At 38.0% G+C, this 23,920-nt stretch overlaps 1 protein-coding gene across 4 annotated transcripts in view; it reads right to left on the reverse strand.

Annotated features, from left to right (window-relative positions):
- Positions 1 to 2,566: 2,566 nt before the first annotated feature.
- The window catches only part of zic6 (zic family member 6), a 36,777-nt gene continuing 15,423 nt past the window's right edge, over positions 2,567 to 23,920 (reverse strand). For 3 of the 4 annotated variants that reach the window (XR_014915239.1, XR_014915238.1, XR_014915240.1), the window contains exons 3-4: positions 23,328 to 23,468; positions 2,567 to 4,446 (exon numbers count right to left, since the gene is read on the reverse strand). The gene's annotated coding sequence lies outside the window, so the exon portion shown is untranslated. Of the gene's footprint in view, positions 4,447 to 17,641; positions 17,756 to 23,327; positions 23,469 to 23,920 lie in introns of those variants that run through there. The other variant, XM_085432699.1, reaches the window with a different exon arrangement.

The following is a 23,920-nucleotide window of genomic DNA, read 5'->3' on the forward strand; positions in this document are numbered from 1 at the left end:
TACATGAAAGATAAAACTTATTTGAATCTGCCTGAAGTTGTGAGTTTTATCTTAAAACTTATTCAGAAGCTGTTCAAATTGTTATTATTGTTATTATTTGACTGCTATTATACAAATTACAACTATACATATGATAAGATGCAAATCAGTCGTAGTTGTTAGATCTGCAGTGTAGCGTCTGTACACACAAAGAGGTAAAGTCACCTTTACTTTACTTTTATTGCATTTGTTTATAAAACGGTACAGTCGCATTTGAAATTTAGGTGTTGTTGGTAAACCTTTTATGCCGCACTATGTTTTTGTGCTTGGTGATGTACTTTGTAATCCAGATGGCGCACCACTGCATACCTTTTTATCAGAACACACTCTTCTGCAAAGAGACAACATTTGCATAAAAACACCAAAAAAAACAAAAATGAAAATGAAAATATTTAGTGTGCATTTTAATTGCAGAGACTTCCAAACATGACGATGTTCAAAATAGTAGCAGATGAAACATTCTCTCCATATGGAGAGAGAAAAGAAAACATCCAAGAGGTTTAACACAGATTGTTCTTTTTATTATCATTAACAGTAATGTGATTTTGAAGCCCTCTGTGACCTCCTCACAGCAGCACCTCATTTCAGAAGTCATTCATTAGAACAAACAGAAGGCAGGCAGAAAGACAGCGAGGAAGAGACATGGGGAGCGAGCATAGTGTAAAATAAATTAGACTGTTCTTGTTAGATGAACCACTTTGAGATGGTGAAAGAAAGCATGCTTCAGAAATTCAAAGGCAATCCAATAGTACTGTATTTGGAGATGAAGATGTCATGTGGAGCCCGTGATCCAGTTGTTAGTTTGTGCTATGTGTAATCAGTCAAACTACTGTCCATTTTGGACTGTAAGGCCCAAGGGAAGCCTTAAAATAAGGGTCTGAGGAGCATGTTCGGACTGAGATTGGGTAACACAGCTGTTCTTCAAGACCATTGGTTGATGCTGACTGCGGTGAAACTAATCAAAAAGCTTCTTAAGTCTCCTCTGATATAAATGGATGGTACAGTCTTTCCCTTATGATTTGCACCAGTGTTTACAGAATAAGGTTTTTATACTGCAGTGACAGCAAGGCCGCATCTCTTCATTATGCACTTGGCCTCTCTTCTTATCTGCACCCCTGGAGCTGCTTATCTTACCAGGTCTGTAAAGGTCCACATGACCTACCGCAAATATGCAAATATGTGAATCTATACGTACGTGAGAATAAAATAGTAGAAATGTGATACAGAGTGGCCAGAGGCTCGGCTGCACGAGGGGGGCAACAGTGGGTGGGGGAGGAGGGTGAAGCGAGCTGTGTGGATACTTGGAGTGGTGTGACAGACTCCCCAGCCTCCTGGTAGGATTTGTTGGAATGTGAGAGAGGAGGATTTTAGCACCAGGCGAGCCACGCCAGAGTGCTGCAGACTTCATGCCATCTGTCTCAGCCTCCATCTTCTCTTTGCCAAACTCATCAGACCTTTATTTCCTCTCCCTCTTTCTCCTTCTCATCCCTGTTCACAAGAGTAGCGGACATACTGAGATCTGCTAATGTATTGGAGGGAAAAAATGGCCCAGCATTATAAAAAGATTCAAAATCTCAATTGATTAATATGTATTCTTGGAGCTTATTGTCCAGCAGCCCTGACGAAGATAAAAATGTGTGTTTTATAGTCCTGCCATTTTTTACTTGACCAACAGGGAAAGAGAGAGAGTTATTCATACCATAGATGATATGGTGCTCAGTTAATAATAAAATGTGTTTCAAGTGACCGCCAAAAAGTTTACTTATTTAATGCTCCTTTATAAACAAGCTCTTGCCTTTGAAAAAACTGTTGGAACAATGTACACATATTGTGTTATAATATGATTAAAAGGTATGCTATAAATATTCATTCTTTGTGTGGAAGTAATTATTTTCTCTATGACTAAACTCAGGACTTTTTAATGATGCACTTTACACAATCAAACTGTGGATTACAGATTTGAAGTTCCTTACACACCTTCAAGTTCATAAAAATGTAGCAGATCCTTCACTATATACTACCAAATTACTTCAATGTATAGACATATATATTGTTGGGCTTCGATTAAATCAAAAGCAGACTTATATTTCAAATGATGGTGTCTCTGTGATGTTTGGGTGGGACTGATCTCTCACCCTGTCTCCGCATGTGGGCGGCTAGGGAGGAGGCTGAAGGAGATCACAGGGAGGAGCTGTACCAGCTCGATGTCCTTAACCTGTTCTGAGAAGGGCAACAGAGGGTGGAGGGACTGGAAAGGAAATGCACCCTTCGACCGAAATGGAACACCAGGTGGCAGGAAGGGGGCAGGAGGCCTTTGAAGCTGACCCTTGGTCTCTGCGCTGGGATGGCCTCAACACTCGATTCAGCCAGAGATGGCAGGGAGGGGAGCCAGGTGCCCCCAGAGGGCCTTTAGACCACACAGATCTATTATGGTCGAGGCGGAGAGATTAGGCTGGGGCTCAGCCCCATTGCTCCCAGTCATATCACTGTGAAGACAGCCAGAGTCAAGCAACTGCATCCTAACAAGCAGAAACATACTGAGTAACGTCTCGTATCATCATCAAAACTGTGTGTTTTAGGAAGATTTTCCACTGTGAAATTCTGTCAAATCAGTATGTAAAACGCTGCACAATTGGCACGTGTGCACACCTGATAAATGGAATAAATGTAGATCAGCAGAAAGCTTTTGGAAATGACAGAGTAAATGTTGAAAGCAATAAAGACAGAAACGAGTTATTTCAGCATGTTAATACATATTTATTTATTTTTCACTGAATATAAACAGAGATGAATGAGCTGGGGAAAAAAATGTACTCTAGAAGGTGTAGGGAAGAAAGGATCAATCAAAATCAGAAAATAAAATACACAAGATTCAATCATACTACATAACAGGAAGATTGGAGCATGATCAAAGAGGTATACAAACACAACAATATCACAAAAGAAGAAAATTAAATTTGTGTTTGTGTTTGTGTGCAGGAGTACACATGTTATTGTGACAAACTGCTAAGTGATCCAGTAAACTGCAGGCATTATATTGAATTTGCCAGAAGGAAAATATCAGCAAATACTCAACAGCAGTTGTGTGATTTGGGATACTATTGCCATTAAAACACAGATGTAAAACATCCAGTGATAAAGCTGCAGCAGTTTATTAGGAGATAAGCTTGCATGTCTATGAATCAGGCATCCCATTCATAGTGTTCAGCTAGGACAACACTAGGAATGCGCAGGCTGCTTTGTATTTTGGCCAGCTTTGGAGGAGGTGAGTGCTATCAGTATCTACATGCTCATCCCTCTGTATTTCTATGTTTACTGCACACAACACGCAAGCAAACACACATTTCCACGCACACTTACACTCACAAACAGAAACTCAAATCCTGATCCTCACCCACCCCCCTATGCTTCCCTCCTCGGGTGAGGAAATGACACTCAGCGAGGATGGCTGGGAGAAATGAAGACATGTCTGATTTCCTCAGTAGCCAATGGTGTTTCTGCTCTCTGTACTCTCTGCCCTCTGATAGGTCTTTGTAACTCTCTTCATCTCAAGGCCCATGTCATTCCTTCTAATCTCCTTCCCAAACACAAACGGGCCAATCCTGAGACACGGCTCAGGGGCTGGGGAGGGATGACGCAGCTGAGGCATGGAAAGAGTGAGGGATGTTGTTCAGGAGGAGAGAAAGGTGCATCAGAAGCTGATGGTGGTGTGAGAAGGAGCCAATGTGTTATTATTAATAAAGCATTAAAAAAAAAACGCGAGCACATCAAAGCATACAGGGGCTGTGCTATCATACATGAAAGTAACGCACTATGGCTTAATGTTTCCTAAGGCATGTTATGGTGACGTGGCTTTGATTTGAAATGCATTGTGTGGAAAATGGATTTACAGGAGTGGAGGGAGAAAGCTTGGTGTGGGTTCAGACCATAATTTAAAACCTGACCTCATAGGCTCTTCAAAGTCTCTGTGAGCGTGGATATTTAGGATGTCCTTACAGTATGTGTGACAGACCTAAATCACAGCCTCGCAAACAACAAATAAACACATATATACATAAGAGCGGGATGAGGAGAACACCTGCAAAAACAAAAAATGAAAATTTTAAAAAGTCTAATATACACACGATGTTCACTAAAAATACTTGGAACTAATTTTTCAATTTGCTTTATTCTTTCTTTTTTGAGCAATTGGTGTCGCACCTGATTGAACTGTGTTCCTTTGCTGTTCAAGGCCTGCAGGAAGTCAGAGATTTTTTTTTCCATTGCTCCACCATGGCTAGGTAATTATCCTAATCTACCCTCCTCCCGTGTTCCAGCGCCAATGCCATACTGGCTCAGACCACCTCTGTGGCTTCATTATCGGTGCTAGGACTCACTAATGGCTTTAGAGCATCACTGTGCAGGCTGCTAGAGAAGAGAAACCAGGGTAAAGGGGAACGAAGAAGACGCAGGAGGAGGAGAACAGAGAAAAGAGGGAAGGAAAAAATGAGGTACTGAAGAGCAAGGGTTGCCCTGAAGGTTAACATCTCAATCATGAGGGACAATGCTCACTATAGTCCAAATGCTTCGTCATCTTAAAGGCATATTTTACTGACTGAGGATGAAGCTAAAGTGCATAACACCGTTAAAAAAAGAGGAAATCAGGAGATCGTCCGTACTCTCCACGCAGAGTGTGGAGAGTACGTGGAAGGTCGCTGTGTCTACGTGTCCATCTGATACAAACACCCACCTTGCATTTTTGAAAGAGCTAAAACCTCATAACATACAGAAGGAATGGGGGTGGGAATACAGTTTCACGTTTTTGTTTTTTGTTTTTTTCTGACAAATGACACCCTGACAGTTGGAAAAAAAAATGTTGGGGTCCCTGAACAGATTTCTCAGTTATAAAAATAAAATGTGTTGGATTAGACAAAGACAGACATCTTACATTCTACTTTTGAACCCCAATGAGAGCCACCCCACCCCCACTCCGTCTGTGCCATGATTGTTGTTGTTGGGTTTTTTTTCCCTCTCTAGAAATGTCATATATTAAAGATTCTATATGGCACAAACAGACACTGATTTCTTCCATGTGTACACAACATATAGGATGACAGATTGAGATGGTGTAAAATGTCTGCGCATTACTCTAAATAGGCACGAAAGCTTTAAGCGTTCTTTATATACCCAGTAGGGGGGCCTTTTAGTCCAGTCAATCTATTTCAAAAGAGGGCCCAAGAATTTTCAGTAGTAAGATTTTTAAATACTTTTTATTTTTCCTAATAACATTCTGCCACACATAGTGAAAATACCTTAAAGTACCTTAGTAAAACTTGTTGTTTTTTTGAGGTCAAAAGCAAGTTCGACATTTTAGAGTGATGTGGTAAGGTAACAAAGTATTTACCTTAGAGGGTCTATGTACACCGATCCACTTATTCAATAATATTTTCAATAAACATATATTTACAAATGTTCAACCCTTACATTTTTGCCAGATTTTCCTGTTTGTAACACCTTGATTCTATTGGTGTACCTGCATTTAAAATAGGTATAAAATGTCCCTTATAGCCACTGTGCTATTTTAGAAATATTAATAAGAAAAAATTAATAAATGCACTTGTATTGATTACATTTATTAAATTTCTTTAGTTTTCAAATGATTGACACCAACTCACTCTTGCTTTACAATGGTTTGAATCACCCTTTCCCACTCCGACACCCTTAGCTCTCAACAGTGGTACATTATGCAGGTACAACGATTGAGTGGGAATGTGACCATCTGTGGTTGGCCACTCACCTCCAATAAGTTGTTTACCATATAACACAAAATAAAACATTTAATATCATGTAAAAATACTGTTTGCTCTGAACTTGATATTTAAAGTAAATTAGATTATTAGGGGCTTATTATAGGTAAATTTAAGGATGCCTGGACCATAGCATCTGAGGTAGTGTGTACGCTGAAAAACAAGAATCCGTTTAATCATTTATGTATCTATAACATTTATCAACATGTATATCTGAAGTATCCAAGAACCATTTAATAATTTATATACTACGACAACTATTACCATGTATGCCTTAAACAGTAATAATACATTAAAAGTACTAAGCTGAGTCAGTATTTGTTAACCAAACTGGAGGCTTCCACTGTTGCAGCCAGTAGAGCGGTATGTTGAGAAAGGTTTTACATGCCTTTTTCTGCACTTATCATTAGACCATTCATCCCTTTGTCATTTTTTTTTTTTTTTGGGGGGGGGGGGGGGGGTGTTTAAGGATTGCCTTCCTGCCATGGAGAATACATCAAGTAAGGTGGCTGGCTGCAAAGACCTTCTCTAGGTCTGTCCATCATCATATTTCGTAAGGAGACAGGTTGTAGGGGAACTATAGGATGAAATTAATCTGTGTCTAAGGGTTCTATTTCCCAAGCCTGTATCCAAGAACCATTTAATAATTTATATACTAACGACAACTATTACCATGTATGCCTTAAACAGTAATAATACATTAAAAGTACATAACTTCAGCTTACATGATTAATACATCCACTAATCTTATGAGGGTCTTTTGAGTGTTAATCTGGATCCTATCTAAAGAAAACAAAAGTTAATTAAGTGTAAAAATGATTTTGTTCTCTTAACTTAAACATTGCACTCTTCTTTAAGGTTCCCGCTTTATTTCATGAGTAAGTATGCAAAGTGGCGGCAACACAGTGCGTGATCTGCTTCCAGACAAGGTACAAGTACACCAACCAAAGAAATCTTAAGGAACAGACATGACACTGAAAGAAACCTAAGTTGGAGTCTGTAGAAAAATTCCCCAAGAGCAAAGATGGTGGTAGAAGTACAACTTCTAGGGGAAAGAGAAAAAAAAACTTATGGAGGTTATGGAGAAAGTCAGCAAAATTTGAGCTTCTTTGGCAGGTTTTATTCATGATTTTATATATGAAGTTTTTAGAATCTACTGCTGATTGAAATTAAAGCGTGGGTTCAAGTAAAGGGCTTGAAAGAAATACACCCAGCCCTTAACCTTCCCTTCTCTACACTCTACCCTTGTGCCCTGACAGGTGCTTTGTCCCTGCTCTTGACACTGAGAATCTTGAATAGCTGTCCCTTCTAAACGGAATTATTTGAAAAGACATTTACTTTCCAGATAATTATAAATTAGGTGTTCACAAGCTAATGTCTTAAGATTACAAATTGGGCCAGAAAAGCAATATCATGCTTACCACTAATGATTCTAGGTCTCGATCTCTATGTTCCATATTTGCTCACTTATGTTTTTCTTTGGTTTTTTTTTCTTTTTTTGCTCTTTTTTTTCTTTCACGAGACAAAGACCTGTGAGCCAAGATCATAACAATCATATTTTATAGATGCCTTTATGCTATTTACAGAAAATATGGAGGTTGGAAAGATAGTTATGGTAAATGGACTGGTTCTTATATACCGTATTTTCACAACCATAAGGCGCACTTAAAAGTCTTAGATTTTCTTCAAAAAGTGTGGCGCGCCCTATAGCGCAGTGCGCCCTGTGTGTTGTAAGGAGGACGTAGTAGAGAACACCATGAGAACGCTAAAGGGTGAAGTGTGTGCGTTGACTTTATTGCACATACCTGTATAAAAGAACAGGTATGTGCGTTATGCAGGACATCGTTGTTTTAACAACCCTGAAAATGGCAAAGAGACACGCTTACGAAGCACAGTTTAAACTGAAGGCCATCAGCTACGCGGAGGAACATGGAAATCGAGCAGCGGCGAGAGAATTTAAGATTAATGAATCGATGGTTCGCAAGTGGAGGAAGCTGGAAAACAAGCTCCGGCAGGTCAAGAAGACGCAGCTGAGTTTCCGCGGACATAAGGCGATCATCGAGCAAAGAACGAGCGGGAGAAGCGTTTCGACGGTCACCATTCGGCTAAAAGCAGTTTCACTTTCACTTTTTATGAAACGGTGCCATTTTTCCATCCGGACCAGGACTACGGTAGCGCAGCAACTTCCAGCGGATTATAAGGAAAAGCTGGCCATCTTCCGCTCCTACTGCAGCAAACACATCGGCGACAAACACATCCAGCGATGGATGACCGATGGAGACCACAGTTTAACCAAGAGTGGAAACCAGCGCCGGGCGAGTTACGCCACAATTTGCCAATGGATTGTAGATGCTTGGGCTAACATGTCTGCTGGCACTGTTGTTCGAGCTTTCGCAAAAGCCGGCATCATTTCCGAGGAGCCGCACGGCACGGAAAGTGACTCTGACAGTGAAGAAAGTGAACCTGGCATGTTTGATGGAGATTTAGCGCAGCTGTTCAATTCAGACACAGAGGATGAGAACTTCGATGGGTTTGATTGATGATAAAAATGTGAGTACCAAACTTTGTTTTGCTCCTGCTTTATTTTTAAATACGCACACTTGTATGCTTGTGTGTTGTTGATGATGACGATTACTGGTAATAAAAATGTGAGTAAGGTACCGAACTCAGGTTTGCTCCCGCTTTATTTTTAAATACGCATACGGTACTTGTATGCGCCCTATGATCCAGTGCGCCTTATGTGTGTGTTAAATACAGTAATGGCACACATAACTGAGACTGCGCCTTTTAGCACAGTGCGTCTTATGGTCGTGAAAATACGTAGTGGTTTTCTACTCTACCTGAGCACTCAAAGCACTTTATACAACTTGCCTTATTTACCCATTCACACAAGCACTTTTTTCTCTTCTTTTTCTACGTAAGAGCTTTCTATCTAACACGACACACATCCGTAATCCGATGGGGGTTAGTATCTCGCCCAAGGATATGTGAGATGTAGACTGGAGAAGCCAGGGATTGAAGGCTGTAAGCCAAAACAGGTCAGAAAGCATATTGTTGTGTTCCTGCACTTTTATGTAAAGTAACACACATCACTCTCTATGGGCAATTAGATGAAGTGGAGATATTAGAAATATTTCAAATTTAACTTGTTAAATACCTCTATTTGACTGAAGTCAGTGATTAAGCATTTGAACAAAACTCTCCATGTTTTGTTTTCCATTCTAAGCTGAGTCAGTATTTGTTAACCAAACTGGAGGCTTCCACTGTTGCAGCCAGTAGAGCAGTATGTTGAGAAAGGTTTTACATGCCTTTTTCTGCACTTATCATTAGACCATTCATCCCTTTGTCATTTTGGGGGGGGGGGGTTAAGGATTGCCATGGAGAATACATCAAGTAAGGTGGCTGGCTGCAAAGACCTTCTCTAGGTCTGTCCATCATCATATTTTGTAAGGAGACAGGTTGTGGGGGAACTATAGGATGAAATTAATCTGTGTCTAAGGGTTCTATTTCCCAAGCCTGTTGCCCACACTGATGAGCTCTTGAAAACTGGCAAATTTAGGAGAGAGAAGAAGACAACTTTGCTGAGAAATTTCTTTGCCAGCTTCCATTCCCTTTTTAAATTCCACAGGGACTGAAAGCATCACGTTGGGCCTCTGAGAGTAAGAGGGCTTCTGTTTTGGCTCTAGTTGGGTTTGAAAGATCAAAACTGGTTTGTTGAGAAGATTCATTAATTTTCTTCACATGCGAATTTCACTGTATTCTGCCATGTGTTATATTAACAAGGATCAGGCAAGATGGGGCACTTGTTAGATTGTGTGAAACCACAAAACATATGAAATCTCCTGGGCACAGGGTGGTGGAGTAGGCTATTAGGTAGCAGGCAAGTAGAGTATTCATGACTGGCAGAGGGGGAGCAATAACTCTGACTATTTAAGAAAGACATGGCACTTGAAATCCTGAAAAGGATAGGAGAAATACTATCCTTTAAGCCAGAAAGACCCAAGATCCAATCAGCTGATGAACCATAAACAACACCATCCTGTTTCTACTGACAGATGTACAACTGAAGTTGGCAATTTTAACAGTGTGGTGGAAAACATATCTACCTTTTGTTGTAGTAAAGTAGATAACAGAAATCCAGCTAGACAACCAACACTGTCATCTAAAGCAGGTTAACAATTAACACGTGTCCTCAAGAAATGCTTAAAACTGTAATACAAAAAGAAAATAATAAAAAGTACCAAAAACTAGTTTAAGAATTTATCTGGATTCAAATCTGAAAAGTTAAGTGCACAAAAAGTGAGTTGCAGCTTCTAAGAAAGCAATTTTGAGGATGGTGTGTATAAGAGTGTGTGTTTTTACATTTAAAGACATCGCAACTTATTTTCATACATTAATGTCCTCCAGCACAATGAACTTGCACCCTAAGCTGCTGTTAATAAAAAAGCAATTCAACTGATAATTTTATTAAATGAAAACAGAAATGATTCTTTTTTTACAGAGAGAGTCCCACCTCGTTGCTACATTAAGGTAAAAATACTGAAATGCTTCCAGTAACTAAACTACTTCTTAGGACACCTATATTTGGTAAGCATATAAGTGGATAAATAACGGTGACAGTAAATGTTCATGCTTAGGGCTCAAGAGGATATTAATACATTCTTTCCACCCCAACATTGTTGTCAGTTGGCACAAGCAGTCATCAGAAGGGTACTCCAAGTGGGGTTTGGTGCAGACAAGCATGAAGACATGCTTTATTTTTTGTCAGTGGTAATGTGATGATACTTGATGCCATAACAGTCTTTTTGCACAGGATTCTGAATCATAAATATACTATATATAAATGCTAAAATGGCTTCAAATGGGTTTTGGGGGAAGAGAAAGAGGGAGAAGAGAGATCTACTTCAAATGTTTTCCTTTTCTTCCCAGAAGAACTATTTTAGCTAGTAAAGAGTTCTTGAAGGTGAGATGCAAAACGAAACGTTACTCTGGCTTTTCCAGGTCAGAAGGTAGCTTGAAAGGTAAAGGTCTCCTTGTCTTAGCACTTCAAATTTTCTGTATTAGATCACAACCTCTTTTGTTGTTGTTGTTTTGTTATTCAACCTGGAAAAAAATGTGACTATATATTAAATATTGTGACTTCTTTCTCAGTGTGTAACATGTTTGTAGAGAAGAATACAGGCAGCTGAAGGCAAGGGTGGGGCATTTTTTTCCCTACAATTCCAAGATATAAAAAAAAACTTCCATGCTTCCATAATAGGATCTTGAAGGAATGGAAAAAAAAAACTGCACTCCTACAGAACCTTTGCTTTGACGACTCAAAATAGGAACCAGCTAGAACAAGTATTCCCTGAAAACAACCATCTATAACAGATGAAATGGTTTTTTGTTGGGAGTTTTTTTTCAGTTGCTAAAGACACTGAAAAACTCACCAACAGGAATGACAGATAATACAACTAACAAAACAGTACTAGGTAAAATATTTATTTCCCATTTTTAGGTTAATTGGAAATAGTGCACCTTTGCACTATGAGAAGAACTATATCTACAAAATTTGAGCTGACATTGTTGTGATAATGTCTAAATGGAATAATAAATCCAAACAACCTGCAGTGTTTGTTTAGACTTTTGAGTGTGAAACTATTGGCATCAGTATATTTACCAAATATACTTAAATCAAAGTTCTCATGTTTGCTTTTAGTCTTGAAATTACAAAGGCATCTGCACTGTCAATCAAAACTATTTCCCTATTTCACCACATAATGTAATCACCATTTCTGAAGATAAGCCTTATATTGCATGACTCTACATTTAATTTGTTTCTCCTTAGACAATTTTCAGGTACTTTTATTTCTCTTTATTGATATTTACTCCATCACGTTTCAATTTAAAATTGTATTTTTATTACATTGCATTTTTTTTTAATCTATGGTTTGTTACTTAACAAATTAAGTTTTACAAATAAAACATGTGATGTTCTTGAACTAATCACCTATCTGATCCAAATCATATCCAAAAATCTACAACATTCAAGCTGTTGTATCGATTAATACATCACTATATGATCAGTTAACATCATATATAACCATTTCTGCACTTTCACTTTTGGTACATTAAGCAAGTTTTGTTGCACGTCTTGTTACAGTTGTATTAAATGTATGAATTTAAATTGCAAATGTATTCATTTTTACTTTTTTCAAAGCATATCACTCACATTAGCTAATATGTCAGTAAACACGTGGTTATTTACCAAACTCAGCAGTCCTGGGGAAAACTATGATGTGGAGTTACAGTTCTGTAACAGTACGATAATGTATCTTATAGCTGTATAGCTTCATTCGTGATCTCTACTGTGTTCTTCATCAAGTCCCAATTTTGATCACTTGCTTGTTGTTGGGTGTTAGTTTGTGGTACATTTATGGACCACATATGCAACACAATGTGGTATAACTGGAGATGTGGACACATTGTTCTTGCACATTATTGCATTTCAAGGATAACATGCATAATTTTCTTAGGGATTAGAAAAGTATTCTGATAAGCAACAATCACATAATCAAGAACACAGGAGTTTGTGGGTTAAAAGTAAAAAAAATGTTCTAAGCACCGGAAGGCTATATTTACAGTAATATGCTTTCATTTTAAAACTGTTTTAATACTGAAACAATTTCTGTCCATACAAGGACAGTGTTACCACAGTTTCAGGAGTGATCTCTGTCCGTATTGTGCGAAGACGTGTGGATGTTCAAACAGGAAACAGAAGTTTGGTTGTGGAAATTGCTCCAGAGGAAGAAAACTACATCAAAAAATAAGACCAGAAGCCTTTTTGTTCGTACAGACAATGTTAGTGTAACTATACCTGAAGATAACACTCGAAAATGTGGCAAATATGGCAATGGGAGCACCATGGGGTATCCATCACAGAAGGATGAAATCACAAAAGGTATGTGAGCAAATATTGTTTTTGGTTTTTTTTTAACAAAACCTCTTTCAGCACTTTTATAACAAAAAATGTTAGTATTCTGACTCTAAGATACACCCCAAACATATATTATAGCTAGGTTATTATAGCTAGATGCTAACCTATTAAGATTAAAAAGAAATTTGTTTCTATGTCATCTCTGATAAAGAAAAGTGATAAAACACACACTGATATCCTTTTTTTTTTTTTTTTTTTTTCTGCAGTGTGCAAGGTGTGCTTTAACTTTAGAGCGGAGTCTGTTAGTCAAACAATGGGAGAGCATTAAAACATGCCAATATAGCAGTATTAGTCAACAGCCTCAGTCAATACATCCCACTGGGTTGTATGCCTTCCTACAAACACAAGCAATTGCTTCAGAAGGCCTCAGGACTAGATAGAAACATCAATTACAGTAAATTACACCAAAACGGTGTGTAACACTTCAATTTGTTTAATCTCTCGAGCTGTCTGAGCTGTTTTGGATGAAAGCAGAGCAGAGTAAGATAACATTAAATAGCCTTAAGATGTGTTGCATTTACTTGGTCATGAGTTATGTATTTTTGATTCCAAAGACTTACTTCGAAAGCATTATTAAACTTCCTAAATATTTTTTCCCATGTGCAGCCTAGACTTGTAATGTTGAATTTAAATGGGAGCACTCTCCTGCACTGTGTCAGCCCAGAGACTTGCAAAATCCACGCTGGTTGCTTAGTATCCTTTTGGCATTGAGACAAGTGCTTTGAGTTTATAAAGTTGAAAAGACTGAAAATGTTTTAGATGCTTCATGTGTTCCTTGTCCCAAAGTCCAAGGACATGGACAGATAAATTCTGAGGTGAGTCCTTTTTTACACGCTGCAAAAACAGCTAAACTATCTTGGTTTAAGCAATCTTGGGTTTCACTTGTATTTTCTTGCAATGGAAGATAAACGGCTTCATTCAAAAGTACCAAGGCATAGGTTCATAAATTTTGAGGTAAGTCTTTTTTGACACTTTTGACACAATGGAAACAAGGGTTAAACCGTCTTGGATTAAACTATCTGGGTTTACACTTTTGTTTTCTTGCAATGGAACCACAAATGATAGCTGCAGCAGCTGTGCTCCAAAACAAAAACGTCCAATTTTGACTAAACAGTGCATCAATGACTTCTCTTGCTATGGTTGATTATCCAAGAGGGGTATTGGTTGCTGCGGACAGATAAAGATTTGGCTGTTTGAGTGAACATTTTGGGAGGGGGTGGGGGTGCTGGAGTAAATGAAAGACAAATGCGAGTAGTGCCCACTCAGCTATTTTCCCAGTCAAGATCAAAGGCACGCCGGACTGGCCGCTCCACGGGAAACTTGAGATGGGTCCTGCCTTTGTTTGCTGTTGCTAGGAGACCTGCAGAAGGCTGAAAGTGTTTGCAGTGGGGTACAACATCAAAACCATTTCCAATATACATTTTTAAGACAGCCATGTATTTGTGTCCCGGGCTTTCAATTTACTGAGCACAGTGAAAACACTGACAATAATGATTCGACGCTCTGTTAGCCATAGATTATTGTTTGTTTAAAAAGAAAAAGTAGTTGTAGACAATTATACATGTCCACACTTTGAAAACGCTCTTGTCGGTATTGTGTATACTATACAGTACACGGTATCAGTGCCTGTCATAGTACTTAGCAATTTTTAGCTGTGCCGATGAACACAATACTTTCATCAAAATACCATACACACAAGAAAACAAAATATAAGAACTGCATACATTGCAGTTACGCAACTTAACTGTTGTTTGATATATTTATAAGCTTAGGTTTGGCTTCCCAACGAAGCTAATTATGATGCTGTTATCTATTAATGGGCCCCACGATAGTAAGGGTGGCTAGACATGTGTCACAGAGAGCTCATTACATATCATTAGTTCAACACTCCAATAATGTGACCTGCTGAGCAGAAGATAATGACTTGGCCCCTGATATTTGCAGAACTATTGTGTGCTAAGCAAAGCACCACCAGGAGAATATATCTACAGGCTTAAGAGCTACAAGAAAACTGATAAAGCCATACAATAACCTAAGGTACACACATTTTCCTGTGTTGTGTGTGCAGCATAGCAAAGAAGAAAGCTGCATTTCTTTGATTTTTTTTTTCTTTAACAGAACTGGGGCATAAGAGCTAACTCATTAAATAATAATCACGATGAGCCTCTTGTGAACAAACAATTTTTCTTTCTTTACACACGGTGTTATATAATTCAGAAAAATAAATGTATATCACAAGATTTGTAATTATCTATTTACTAGTGTGTCCTATTAATAGACTTGTACTATTGTAGTTGATCACTAGAGTGGCCCTAAATCACCCTGTGTTACATAACTGTGCATGGATAACCTGACCTCTTTTTTTTTTTTTAATGAGAAGAAAATCAACACTTTCATAATTTATATAGGAATAAATCAGTTCAATTTACACATACATCCAAAGTACATGGACTCAGTCAATAACTAGCCAAACATGTAAAAACTACAGGTGCCAAAGCAGTGACCTTCATGTCTGGAACGATGAAAATTAGAATTGTGCTGTGTCTGCCTTGTGTTTTCACTACTTGCGCCAACTGGCACAGCACTGGCGTCCTCTCCCCGGCTCCCAGTCTGCCGTGATGACAATGGCAACCAGTTACCGCATGGCATGTAAAAATGACAAAAATACCAGCAAGCCAATGGACAGTTGGAGGATGCAAAGATACTATAATATAGCTGATCAATCACTCTGACAAGAAAATGTATTCCTGGGCACGGCCATTGCAAACAACATTTGAATTTCTAGGACATCCGCTTCTTTATTCGTGCCTGTAAAACAGCGAGTTTTCAGTTGCATTAAAAAGAGCCAATTTCGAGCTGGAAGGAGAAGAAATGAGGATTCTAAGTTTGTATCCTCTAAAGAGCTGAATTTCTCTTCTACCCAACAAGAACTAAAAGTGGCCTACATTCAAGTGTGTCACGTGCTTATCTACTGTGTCCTGCCTTAACCTGCTCCAGTCAGTACTAGAGTGTGCTGGTGAGGCTTTAGCAGAGAATATGCAGCATACAGCAGGCAAACAGTGTGGAGACAAAAATGATTCATCTTCTGAAAATTTGTTGTACCGCTTACAAAAAAGAATCATGACTCATCCTGCTGTTTCTGTGTTCCTATGGAAGAAAGAGTTGTCTTCTCTTGTCACTGCAACCAGGGATCCACCCCTGTGTGACATCACATCACTGCCAAATCTTGTAAAAGCCACCTAAATTCGCATTAATTGGTGTGTGACTAGCTGGCATTAACTGAACATCATGTAGATTTATGATTTCTCAGTACAAATCTGTGCTGAGCTTGAAATAGTTTTTGACTGAGAACAACTTTGCTCATTTGGCTGCCACCTGCTTCTCACTAATACAAATACTTCACTGCAGTTATCAACACATACTCACACTGGGTTTAATTTGTTTGCCAAATCTGTGGCTACATTCATGGCTTTACCGCCAACAGGCTGCTTTTTTGGAGTAATGAAAAGCAGTTTGATTTATTACATTTTTAACAATTTTACAACATACTGTGACTTAAATCAGGCTCCAGTTGTTCTTTGGATGTTCCTCTTTGTAAAGTGCAACATTGCAATCAATAAATCATCCATGGGGAAAGTTTTAAATAATGTAGATTTAAATCACCATCAAAAGTTTGCATATAATCAACATGAAAAAAAAAAACACAGTAGGGAGGGTTTGAAATCAACATGAAAACACAGTAGAGAAGGTTTGAAAAAGTCTAAATGTTAAAAATAAGACTCATAAGTTTTGGAGTCCAGCAAAGACATCTGATGACTGTTAAATCCTAATTTGTGGTCCATTCACATTTTACAGATAATTGATGTTTTAATTCAGTCAAAATCTTTAATCGTGCACATTTCACATAAAATTCACTATTTTTTAATATGCAACAAACATAACGGGAGCTTTTGTTTATTGCTTTGCCTAATATATACTCAAATCTACAAGTCTGCATTTGCTTTGTTCCCCTCAAACTCGACAGGTCTGACTGAAAAGTTAGCACAGCACCGAGAGGCTTCCCCAAACAGTTCACCTCTGTTTTGGTCGATGACTACTGCCTGAACTCACTATCCCTACTGAGACAATAAAACGGCTGGATGGCTATAGGACTAGCAGAAAGGCCAGTAGTTTACAACTCAGGAGAGGCAAAGCAATACAGCTTGTGTGAAGAAGAAAGATTTACAGTTCTCAGGCTGAGGTCATAAGGCCAAAGTTACCCTTTTCAGTTCCTGGATCGCAAATGAGAAGACGCTGGACACAAGCTGAAACATACAGCTACACCCCTCCAGCTTTAGACAAAAGATTATATCACAGTGAATCATTGCCAGATCTCATCTTTCCAGTCAATAATTGCTTACTTAGTTTGTAAAGGACATGTGCTATCTTTAGAAAGAACAGTCCACTTTAATCCAACCTTTTACTACCTAATAGAATGAGTAGCATGGACAATTATAGGAATAACAGTTCACAGTATTTATCATAATTGTCTATCAAAGCCTTTGTAAAGAGACATTTAATTTTCTCTGTATAGATTTAATTAAGACCTTTATCATTTGACTGACTTTCAAAGCATGCAAATGTTACCAGGTCGATGATTTAAGTTTCTCTACTCTCCTTTCTTGTTTTTTCATCATAGTGATATAGGAAATTTTTTTTATTTTACTTTAGGCCAAGTTTAGCTCATAAAATAAACAACAACAATAAATAATCAAAATCTTTTTCAACTATTATTTCATGTGCAATCCACTGTTTCAGACTTTGTTGTCACAACAGAAATGTAAATAAAGACAAAACGTCTGAGTAAAGATCTTTAATTGAAGCTTTTATGACAGCATTCAAGATGTTCACACACAAAACTTCAACAAGATGCCTGAAGTATTTTTTCTCATCTTGAAAAGAGCCTTCAATACTGCAAAACAAGAAAAAAACATAAGAAGGAAATGTAACTTTAGTTAATTTTTTTACCTTCATATTTTTTAATTTCTATAAAACATAAATGTTTATTTTGATAAAACCTGACTTAAATAACCTTAACCTAAAGAGGAATGCATCATATTATCCATATCATAATATAAAAGATGATATATTATGATATGGGGTATTTTTTAAGTCTTGATCCATTCGCACTATGAAAGAATTGTTATTGACAAGGATTTGCTGTGAGATTCCCCTTTCATTCTAATGGTATTTAAAAAAGAGAAAGACTGGGAGACACAAGAGTGAGGCTGACGTCACAGTCCAAGAGTCACCCGCCGTGTGTTCGGCGTCTCCGAGTAAAGACTTATCTGCAAAGAAGTTTGGACGGACAATGTGGGTGGACAGGGCGTGAAACTGCTATCATCATCAGTTCTGAATGAAAAAAAGAAAACATATCTTCCACAAAAAAGAAGGCTCATTCCAATTCAGCTGCGTTGTTAGGACAACGAAAACCATCCCTCAGATGATTAGTTCCACTTCAAAAGAATTTACTTTCCGCTGTGGAAACGTCCCCCTTTTGTGTCCTTACACAGGGTTTTCTCAGCCCAAAAGAAGAATCGTATGTTTAGTCAGCCTGTTTATTATTCCTCCTGTTCACACTACAATTGTATTAAATAAATAGAGTACTACTAACAAAGGCCTATTAGCCCATAAACATGTCCCGGTACACACAAAAAAGACTAAATCACAGTCTCTGCACAGGAATTAAGATACTCTGGTAAAGGCACAAACTACATTGCAGGAGACATGGTGCCATGTCTTGTCACTGACATCATGAAACATGCATGTTATGTTTCACATATTTTTTGTAAACCATCCATCTCAATTTTGAGAGACACCGCCCCTTGCAAAACAGCACTCGTCGCTGGTGATTTTGTGAAGCAGCAGTCAGCGGTAGAAGTTGTGCACGCGGTTTCAGAAGGATGAATGGGCTTTGCTTTTTCTGTTCGCCTAGACTGTCTTTTTACTTCTACAATGAGCCTGTCTGGCTCATTGTAGAAGTAAAAATGTGTCAATATAAATTCTAATAATACACACTTTAAATCTCAAAACAGGCCAAATTATCTGCAAAAATCTAAGAATTCAACATTTTTACATCTAATGTCTAAACTTACTCCAAACTGGACTAAAATTAAAAATGATGACACCAGGAAGAAGTGATTGTATTTATTTTTTTGCAGCGATGGATCTTTCAGTTAAACTCAGGTTTGCTTTTTACTTTTCAGGAACTCTACTTTAAATTCCTGGTTGATTAAAAAACTGTGTCATAATACTTCAGTCATTTCAGTAGCCAGCTAGTGCACTTGTAGTGGATGAGTTTATATTCCAGCAAGAATATTGGCTGGATCTGTGCCTGGTGTGGCTCGAGAGTATCCATCTTCTCATACATGATCAGCAGATGAGCCTGCTCATGACCTACAGTATATTAATATGCTCAGCATAAAGAAGCCTCTTGGCACAAGACGTGCCAGAAGCAGCCCTTTAATGTTGGCAACTGTCAAAGCTTTGATTTCTGACTGATGAGTAAGGTCGGTGCAATAACAAGAAACATATCCTTTAACGTTACAACAGCACCAGCATCACTCGGTTGAAATTGTATATCTACAAAACGAGCATCTCATGCCTACAAATGTAGAGCCAGCAAAGAGGAAATAACCAGAGAGGAACTAAAAAGGTGGGCGTTTATCTCTCCTATGATCTTTGGGAAATTAGAACTTCTCATTAACCTGTAGTCTGGGCTTTTTTTTGTAATATTTCAGAGAAGCAAAATAAACTCAAACAATGTTGGCCTACTTATTTAGGAGTTTATTGTTTACACTGGGATAAAATACTATACTATTAACTACCTAACTATATTGTAGCCTAATATAATGGCCTTGAATTTAAATCTACTGGCAGCAAGGATATAATTCAGTGTTTTGATACTAATGTTGTTTTAATTTCTTTTAAACGGCATGAGTATTAACAGCAGCTTAGCAGGCTGTAGTCTTATGTGCATTTGAGCTGTACTGCATTACACTGAAAGTGTATTTTGCTCATCACATTTCAGTAGATAAAAAAAACGCTCAGTATAAAGCAACAGTAGTACCATAAATCTTCATGTAAAAAAAAAAACTGAAATGCATGCAGTTTATGAAATATAACTAAAATTTAAAGCAACTCAGTAAAAACTGTTATAAAGTTTGTGGCAAATATGTTAGCTATTGTTTTGTTTAAAAGGCCAGACAGGTGTGAATAGAAAAAAAGGAAAACATAGTAAGAGAATATAGTTCGTTTGAACTATGATCTCAAACGTAATAGAAAAATGAAAGATATTCGATAGCCGAACTGTTGAATGAATTGCAGTGGCGTTCTATAAAAATGTGAAATAAATATGAAAGAAGTGAATGAATGCATTATTACTATTTCCCTTTTTTGTTTTAAATAAATTAAGATGAGCTGACTTGGGGAAAAAAAAGAACTTAACTCAACTGCAACTAATTGCTCCTTTCATCTATCCAATTAAACACAAAATTCTAATCCAAGAAGTTTATTTCTTGTTTTGAGTTCTCATCCTTTTAATAAGGACAAAAATGTTAGTCCTGCATATTAATTCTGCACCACGAAATGAGCCGTTATTTACACCTTTGATTATCATCACTCTCTCTCTGCCCAGATCTGCTCTTGTGCCACTCCTACAATGACTGGGCTTAATTGACAGACGTACCAAAGGATGTGTTGGCAAAGTTAGCCGCTAACCGCTAACATTTTCAATCCATACCCACTCAGGTGTGTATGTGTGAGAGGATGAGAGGAGGTTGTTAAAATGGTGCTGAAGATCAATAGGATGTTGTTGTTAGTGAGAGACCTTTCATGGGAAACATCAGTAAGGTGGCATCACAAGTTGTCATGTGTGATATTTGTGAAATGCGTCTGGAATGTCTCTTCCTTCAGCTGCCTGAATACACAGTCAGCAGCTACAGCTCAGCTCCCCTAGATATTCTGTGATAAAACAGCTCGGTTGCATGAGGTAATCTCACCCTCACCCAAATGAGATGGTAATGCCTTCACTCAGGGAATTCAGAAATACACAGCAGTACCTAGATGGAGGCTGCGCACCTCAAATGGGACTAATAATAGAGCCCCTATTCTCTTAACTTGGAATCTATATTATATGCTTCAAGAATGAGATCAACTATATGGGTCAGTGGGATTTCTGTAAGAAAAAAACATAGAAAGGAACAACCAAAAGAAAATATGCACTACTGACAACAGATCTGAGGAATGCAGTAGCTTACAAGAAAATTATTTGGGCAGAGTCACAGCTTAGAACTTTAATTAACAGAGCTGGTTTTAACTGATCGAAAGGGAATACGTGTCCACACTCATATGCGCGTGAGCCTAATTATTTTCAACTCCTTGATTGTCTACAGGCTCCATAAATAAAAGCACAAGTGACTTGAAATGTTCAAAGCAAATTATTTTAGAAATGGAAATGATCAAAGAGCAGTCTTTCATAAGTTCTGTGATCTCTGAGCTAGAATACACGGAGACTTCAGTCCTCCACGCTACTGTGGCCTAGGTCCCGTTTAACACACGCATAATGCACACATGCCCACACACATACGCAGACACACACACACACACCACCTTCCAGTCGCACAATCTGTCTTTCTTAGCAGACAGTAAAAAAGAAAAAGAAATTATCTTCTTACTTGGGATCCCCAAATTAAACTAAAATGGAAAAAACATAAATTGATATTGTTATGATATTATACGTATGGATTTACATGCAACATGCAACAACAGTAAAAGCTGTTTTATATTAGAGATCAGTAAAAAAAAGATGTGTAGGCAGTCAAGTCAGCCATTTTGCAATAATCTCTTGTTCACATGTTACAATTTATATTATCAACAGCGCATGCTGACTTCTAAGCTGTTTCCACTGTACCTGTTTGGCACATTACCGTAATGTGTTGATCAATACAAGGACATTTACACCATTTTAAAACACAGGCAGAAAAGGGTACTTATACTGAAGCTGCGTGATATGAGTGATGGCTGTGTCTTTTTTTCCCTCTCTTCCATTGGTTCCTTGGAATTATTCATGGTCCCTTTTGTGGGATATTTTGAATGAAATTAATGCATATAGCAAAGTTAATGATGTTTTCAAACAGGAAGTGATATTACGAGTCAAATATATTACACACATAGCTTTACTGATTCATTTGTAGCTGTTTCTTTGGTCTTGAAAGTCAAGAAGCGTACACTTTTAAATACAAATATCATTGTTTCTACAGTAAACAAACTCCCTCTCTTCTTTCTTCTGTTGCACACTCAGCTTTTGTTTGGGTATTACTGACCTGATGCATGTCAAAACGGTGGGGATTTTGTATTTGTTATACTGTAGGCATAGCATTTCCATAAGTATATTTTCCTTTTTGTTGCAGATTATTTTTTCTGAAACATACTTATAGAGATTGCATAATTTCGTCACTTACATAACTGAAAGGAATGCTATGGCATTCACAACAGCAACCAAACAGATAACATAAGGTACTGGAGTTGAGCTGAGGAAAATTGCTAATTACCTAAAAAAAACAATGTGACACACTCTCCTGTTACATAAGAGATGGAGTTTTGATCCCTCTTCTCTTTCAGATATCTTAAAACTAGGATTATTCCCTGCTGACTGAAATAAATACCATCAGTTCTTCCTTGTTCTTTTTGAAAGTCATCCATGAAAAGGTGAACACGTCACAGGTCTGAGTCAGCAGTGAAGGTGGTATGCCACTGATCGTAAGACAAAAATTAATGCAGCTGTTTTTGATTTAATGTGATGCTGTATGCACGAATCCTCACTCGATGCATATCAAATTACCATATCATAGACTGCACCTAATAGAAGGCCAGGCTTCCTTACTGATGATTATTTTTGCCTTTAAATACATTACTTCATCTCCTCAAAGCTTCACTGGTCACTAATTACTCTCTCGCATGCCCCTGTGCTCTCTTTAGCAAGTGGCTAATAATTTCCATCATTAGGGCTTTAATTTCAAAGGGATATAAATGAAACCTTGGTCCCCTGGGGACATTATATTGTTGATGAGTGTAAATACATATATCATCAACCGGTTACCTTGCATTCCCTCTTGTTGCCTCAATGCCATTACTCTGTTTTTGTCTGTGCCATCCACTTTAGGGTCAACAAATCACATTTGTCCCCTCCATTAATGATACACCCCTAATATAAAATATCATCGCAGTGCAAATCTTGGTCTAAATGTAAGTAAAAAACATCAGGGGAAATTCCTAGGTTGTGTGAAGACCCCCTATTCCCCGTCACCTTATATCCATCATTGTAGATTTAGGCCCTGGGGTGAACTCGTAAGGCTGAAGGTTAACAGCGAGATTGCCATGCATCCTCCCTTACAGCGTTCTAAAATGCGCTCCCACTACTGCTACAAACACTAAATATCGGCACACAGTCACGTCCAGTACATAGAAATGTAACCACCACATACCAGTGAGTGCAAGCGCGAGTGCGTCAACACCTCCATGTTCAGCAAATGGATGGACTTCAATAGGGATATGATCAGAAACAGAATCCTTCCTTCAGATGTAGAGTTCACAGGCTTGATCATGCAGCTGCCTTGCAATGCATACTGCAACAGATAAAATTAAACACTGACGATTACTCACCACTTTGAAACACCCTGGACCGTGATCAATGTAATTTCTTTTTTAAGTTCAACCTCAAACAGCAGAGATTTGAGAAATCGTACAAAAAGTCTGTATCTCGCAACAGAACTGAACTGTTTCTAATGAAAGGTGACAGTTTTGAGAGACAGCAAAGACAACAGCCATTTAGGATCTCTTTGCATTGTTTTTGTAAAATCTAAGGCAATGTGCTCTTTAGGAGTCCAAATCAAAGCGATTTTCTAATAATGCTTCAAATGCATTCTGTAAAACGTGAATCATTATGCAGAAGCTCTAAGATGTATGTCAAAGATCATATACTGTTCAGAAAGACAGATGAAGATAAAGGCATCAATTTCTGGTCCAAGTGCAGATTGAAGCATATTGATGTGACTCTTCGCATACATGAAAGCTACCA

This window comes from Copadichromis virginalis, linkage group LG2, assembly GCF_057382275.1.
Source record: "Copadichromis virginalis isolate Kocher_CV1m ecotype Utaka linkage group LG2, C_Virginalis_male_GT1.1, whole genome shotgun sequence".
Lineage (NCBI taxonomy): Eukaryota > Metazoa > Chordata > Actinopteri > Cichliformes > Cichlidae > Copadichromis > Copadichromis virginalis.